This window comes from Budorcas taxicolor, chromosome 18 (genome assembly GCF_023091745.1).
Source record: "Budorcas taxicolor isolate Tak-1 chromosome 18, Takin1.1, whole genome shotgun sequence".
Taxonomy (NCBI): Eukaryota; Metazoa; Chordata; class Mammalia; order Artiodactyla; family Bovidae; genus Budorcas; species Budorcas taxicolor.
In genome coordinates, this window is record NC_068927.1 from 53259616 (window position 1) to 53266004 (window position 6389).

The 6389-nt window shown below is 47.1% G+C and overlaps 1 long non-coding RNA gene across 1 annotated transcript; it reads left to right on the forward strand.

The window, feature by feature from the left end:
- Positions 1-1422: 1422 nt before the first annotated feature.
- On the forward strand, positions 1423-5703 carry LOC128063275 (uncharacterized). Its single transcript, XR_008200890.1, has 3 exons — positions 1423-1497; positions 2076-2210; positions 5641-5703. It is a non-coding gene; the product is annotated as an uncharacterized LOC128063275 (long non-coding RNA).
- The last annotated feature ends 686 nt before the right edge of the window (positions 5704-6389 follow it).

The following is a 6389-nucleotide window of genomic DNA, read 5'->3' on the forward strand; positions in this document are numbered from 1 at the left end:
CCATAGCCAGGAGGCATCAAGGCCTGGATTCAAACTCTAGCTTGTTTCATTCTAGGGTGAGCTCACAATTTTTTCACAGGCAATGGGCAGCCTGCCTAGCTAACGGTGAGTCACAATCAAGCACCCAGGAGCTGCCTTTGGTATTAGTAGGATGGTATGCAGTTATGTGGATGTGCAGGATTTAACCATTTCCTGATTGAGAAACACTCAGGTTCTTTCTGAACTTTTGCTGTTACAAACATTCATCACAATGAATATTGCTGTACATCAGATTGCATGTAGGTGATAGTATCAACAGAGTACCTCATTTGAAGTAGAATTGCTGGGTCAAAGAGTACATGCACTGGGAATTTTAAGAGCCCTTTGCCAAATGATCTGTTCATTTCTCAAGGCACTTCTCCGTTGGTTTCATTCATTTGTTTATATCTATTGAATGAATTCTAGAACTCTAGTCATCTGCTAGACATGGTGTAGGGTGGAGATCCTGTAGTGCAGGGGTCCCCAACCTCTAGGATCTAATGCCTGATGATCTGAGCTGGAGCTCATGTAATAATGGAAATCAAGTGTGCAATAAATGTAAGACGCTTGAATCATTCCCAAACCACCCCATGCCATCTGTGGAAAAATTGTCTTCCACGAAACTGGTCTCTGGTGCCAAAAAGGTTGAAACTGGTCTCTGGTGCCAAAAAGGTTGGGGACCACTGCTTTAGTGATAGGACAGAGCATCTGCCCTCCTGGAACAGATCTTCTGGTGGGGTGGATGATGTCAGGTAAAAGATGCTTGGAAGGAAAAATCAGGATAAGGGAATTGAGAATGACAGAGCTCACAGAGAGTGACAGGTGGTCAGGGAAGGCTCCTGTGAGAAGGTGATATTTGAGCAGAGGCCTGAAAGATGGTAAGGGGATGAACCATAAGCAGATGCTGAAAAACAGATTAAAGATCCCAAAGTGAGAACGGACCTGGGTGTTCAAGGATTATCAAGTTGAAGGACTATCAGCCAGAGTGGCTGAAGCATAGTGAAATAGGGATAGGCTTATTTAGGGATACAGCTATAGAGAGGGTCAAGTTCCAGGAGGCCTTGTAGGCCATGGTAAAGGCTTTTGAATTTACTTCTAAGTGAAACAGGAAGCCTTTGGAGGGCTGTAAGCAAGGCCCAGCGTGTTGTGATGTACGTTTTCTTAAGACTTTTACATTTCTGAACTATGAGACTGTTATGTACAAGCAAAAAAGTTAAAGCAGTGCTGGTTGCCATGAGGCGAGTGGGCTGCAGCTGGGCAGCAGTGGAAGCAGGAGATGAGAAAGCCACTGTCCCTTCCCTGGGCGAGAGAGGATGATGACTCAGGAGGAGGGTTGGGTGAGAGGAAGCATGAATCAGAGATGACTTAAAAGTCGTCCTGGAGGTTTGGGCCTGACCCACTGGGTGAAGAGTGATGCTTTTTGAAGATGGGAATGAGCAGACTTGATGGGACCAAGCTTTGAGGTGCACGTTGGTCCAAGTAAGTGGTCACAGTAGAGAGAAGCCAGCATTTGTAGATACAGAATTTTTTTACTGACTTTTCATTGTGGAGTTTTAAAAACACACACAAAAGTTTTTCCGCTATGAAGAACTCTAAACCCACCACCCAGTATGGCCAGTCAGCCCATTTTACTTATCTTTTTTCTTCTGTTTTCTTCTTTCTAATTTTATAAGGACACTTTCTCCTGGAGTTTCTGTTTTATTTTTTACGCTTTTAAGCAGACTCTCAGATGTCCTGTCATTTTACCAATAACTATACAAGTATGCTAGATTATGGAGCTGTTAATATATAGATGGCATTTAAAGCCTGGGGATTTGTTGAAACCATCCAGACTGAGGGAGCAGATTGAGCAGAGACTGGGCCCTGGTTTAGGAATCAGAGAAAGAACCACTGTCCTAGAGAAGGAGCAGGAACATCAGGAGAGGTGATAACCTAGGGCCAAGGGAAAGAAGAGTTCCTAAAAGCCGGTGACCAGCTGGAGAGCAGAGCTAACAGAGCAGTAGCTGGAGGCAGATGTGAGTCCACCTTGAAGAAAACATGGCTGTCTTATCCCCCAGTCTTGTTGCAGGATTGTCTGGAAGAGGATGGCCATGTCACAGGCCTCAGAGGAGTCCCTAGGAGGGGCCACCAAGTGAGGGTCCTTGGCTTCACACAGAAGAGAACTCAAGAGTGAGCCGTGGTATCAAGTGGAAGTAAGTTTATTGAAAGACACATTCCAGAGGCAGAAAGGAGACCATCTCAGAAAGAAGAGTGGCCAGTGGGTGTGGGGGTGGTTAGTTTTTATGGGTCGGATAATTTCATAAGCTAACACGTGGGAGTATTATTCCAACTCTTTTGGGGTAACAGCGAGAATTTCCAGGAATTGGGCCACCACCCACTGTTTGACCTTCTATGGTCAGCTTCCGAATGGTCATGGCATGTGTGGTGTGTCACTTAGCATATGCTGATATATTACAATGAGCGTATAATGAGGCTCAGGGTCTAGGGAAGTTGTATCTTCTGTCATCTTGGGCCTCGTGGGCCTAGTTTTAATTGTATCATCAAGATCTGCATCACTTTTAAAGGTTGGGTCCTGTCCCCTTCCCTCCCGTCTTGGTCTCACTCTGTTGTGGAAACTTCTCAATACCGTGATAGAGAATCTATAAGGAAAAGTTTATAGGCACTTATTTTTCTTTATCTTTTTTGGTCTCAGTGTAACTTAAATGTGGCCAAGTGCAGAAAAGGGTCATTAAAGTTTTACAAATATGTATATGTACTCATGTAACCACTAACCAGGTCAAGATAGAGAACATTTCTGAAACCCCAGAGATTTCTGATGGGCTGTTTCCCTGTCAGCTCCCCTACTCCAGAAACAGCCTCTGCTCTGATTCCAGTCATTACAGATGAGTTGTGGCTGCTCTTGAACTTGATAGAAATGAAACTTGATAGAAATCTGACAGCAGGTCTTCTGTGTTGCCTTCTTTAGCTCTTTGGTCTGTGAGAGTCTTCCCTGCTGTTGAATGTATCAGGAGCTTGTTCTGTAAGAACTTTGAAAGGATTTCTACATGCAGGTTGTTTTACAATATAGAAAGTAAAGGCTCAAGTTGACTTCCAGCTGCTTTGCAGTGTGGTGAATACCTGATGGGCTTTAAGGATAGTGGAGGATGTAAACTGCTTAAAGTTCTGGGGGGCCAGTTTTAACATGGGAGGAAAGACAGCATGTTTGTGTGCTGCTTGGAGGGATAGTGAAACCATGCCGCTCAAACTGGAACTTGAACCCATGGGCCAGGACTCACACCTGGCCAAACCCAGACTGGGACTTGAACCCACGGTCTTTTAATTGAGATCACACACCTGGCCTCAGCACTTAATGAAGCTCAGGTTCTTGATGTCCCCTTGCAGGAAGAATTCAGTGAAAGACAACGTGACAGGTAAGAAATAGATTTATCTAGAGAGAGACACACCCCACAGACAGAATGTGGGCTGTCTCAGAAGGCGACAGGCCCTGGAAATTTTGGGGTTGTGAGTTTTTTATGGACTTTGTAATTTCATAGGCTAATGAGTGGGAGGATTAGTCCAACTATTTCTAGGAAGGGGCAGGGATTGCCAGGAATTGCACCACAGCCCACGTTTTGACCTTTTATCATTGGCCCTGAAACTGTCATGGAGCTGGTGGGTGTGTCATTTAGCTAACGTATTACAATGAGTGTATAATGAGACTCGGGTCTACCAGAAGTCGAATCTTCAGCCATCTTGAATCTAGTTGGTTCTAGTTTGTCATGTCCTATGGCAGTGTCATTATTTTAAAGGTTGCCCCCTGCCCCTTCCCTTCTATTTCAATAGCAGGGAAAATGGATGAGGGAAGAAACTTAGGACTGTGGCCCTTGAGGAAGTGAGAAAGGGTGCAGCCAGGGTATACCCTTGGCTGGACTAGAAGAAGGGCCAGTTCATTCTGTTAGAAGAAAGAAAAGACATTGCTTCAAGTTGCAAAAGCACTCTCCTGCTTTTTACATGTTAGCAGCTGTCCTACACAGCAGAAAAGCTAAAAACAAGTCTTGAGTCTGCAGTCTGGTATTGATGTAGATGACATGGCTTCCTTCATGGACCCTCATAAAGAACTGGAAAAATACTGGTGATATTTGTTCTACATGGATGGGGAAAAGAGGACAGGAGAGTCCAGGAGAGATGACCAGTTTCGGCAATCCTTGGGAAGGAAGAGGAGCCCTGTGGCTGGAGCAGCTGTGATACTGGGTTTATAATAAATATGGATTTGGTCTTTATCCTGGAGTCTGGCACAGAGCTCCTAAAACCTTTGGAACTTCCAGTGAAGAGAGTAATAAGGGTGTCTTTTGTAATGAGATGGCTTTGAGAAGCATCTCGGTAACCTGAGGATAGGGGCTGGGTGCCAGGGGCCCCAAGGGGTGATTAGAGGTTTAGAACTTCCAGATCTACAGGAATGGGAGAGGGGTTGGAGGTTGGATTAGTCACCAAAGTTCAATGATTTAATCAGTCATGGCTATGAAATGAAGCCTCCATAATAACCCCCAAAGGACAGGGCTTGGAGAACTTCCAGGTTGGTGAACACTTGGAGATTTGGGGAGAGCGGTGCCAAGAGAGGGCATGGAAACTCCCTGCCCCTTCCCCAACCCTTGCCCTGTGCCTCTCTTCCATCTGGCTGTTCCCCAATTACACCATTTTATAAGAAACCTATAATCTAGTAAATAAACTGTGTCTCTGAGTTCTGTGAGTCACTCACTGAACCCGAGGAAGGGGCTGTTGGATCTGTAGCCAGCTGGTCAGACACACAGGTGATAATCTGGACTTGAAATTGGCATCTGAAGGGGTGGGGTTGGGGGCAGCCCTGCAGGACCCAACCCTTAACCTGTGGAATCTGATGCTCTCTCCAGGTAGACAGTGTCAGGGCTGAACTGAATTGTGATGTCTGAGAATTGCTTGAGGGGAAAAAAAAACCCAAACCACAACAATGGAATTGGGTGCAGAATCATTATCTGCTGTGACAGGGAGTGGGTAGGGAGGCTGGAGGAGGGGTGGGGCCACAGCCTGAAGAGCCCCCTAGGTGAGGCCTGTGGGTGTCTTAACACCATTCTACAGGGAAAAAGAACACAGCCCTGGCTGATACCTGGAAGCAAGGTACACACCAGGGTGTGCAGCAAGTTCCTTTTCAAAGTTCAAGACTGGGCAAAAGAAAATCAAGAAGGAAGGGAAGAGAGAGTTTTTAGGGTCATGGAAACTTCAAGCTTGAGCTGACTGGTATTTGCTCGGGTGAATGCATTTGTAACAAAATCTATTGAAGCTGCTTTTAAACTTTGTGTCATTTATATAAAATAAAGCTCAATAAAAGAAAAAATGAGTGGAGACTTGCCTGGCAGTCCAGTGGTTGAGAATCTTCGCTTCCATTGCTGGGAGCACAGGTTCCATCCCTAGTGGGGGGAGTAGGATCCCACATGCCGCAGGGCTAGCTCTATTTGACAGAAATACAGGCGGGAACCATGGCAGGCTTTTGAGCAAGGGAAGGGCCCAGTCGTGTCTTGGGTGGTGGCCCCAACCCCTGACTGGCTCTTGAACCCCAGTAATCCCCCAGCCCTTTCTGGACCCACTTTTCCCCACCCTGTCCTCTTACAGGCATGGAGGCAAAACTGAAGTAGGAGGGGGAAGCTGCCAAAATCACCGTGAAACCAAGTCCCTCGGGAGCAGAGCCTGCTGATTCATGCCTGCAGCCCCCACGACGGTGCAGGGCATTCAGGAAGTGGTCATGGTGTGAGGGGGTTTGCAAAGACTGCTGGAAGGGGGGGGCGTCGGGACCCGTGCCCCACAGTCAGTGGTGGCAGAGTGGCAGGGGGCAGATCTGAGCATTCAGAACAGCAGTGCTCTCCCGCGCTCTTAGTGCCTTAGGCAAAAAGCCCCTTCTCACCAGTTCCTACCTTGTCCCAGGAGAAACCAACAAGTGATAGAAGGTGCGGCACTTCCGGCCACCCCAGGTAGTGAGTGTGTTCATTCAGTGATAACTCACTGAGGCCTAGCACATGCAGGCCCTCGACACCGAAGACACAATATAGAGAGCAAAAATGAAAGTAGGGTATGCTGCTGCTGCTGCTGCTGCTGCTGCGTCGCTTCAGTCGTGTCCGACTCTGTGCGACCCCACAGACAGCAGCCCACCAGGCTCCCCCGTCCCTGGGATTCTCCAGGCAAGAACACTGGAGTGGGTTGCCATTTCCTTCTCCAATGCATGAAAGTGAAAAGTGAAAGTGAAGTCGCTCAGTCATGTCCGACTCTTGGCGACCCCATGGACTGCGGCCTACCAGGCTCCTCTGTCCATGGGATTTTCCAGGCAAGAGTACTGGAGTGGGGTGTCATCGCCTTCTCCAGAAAGT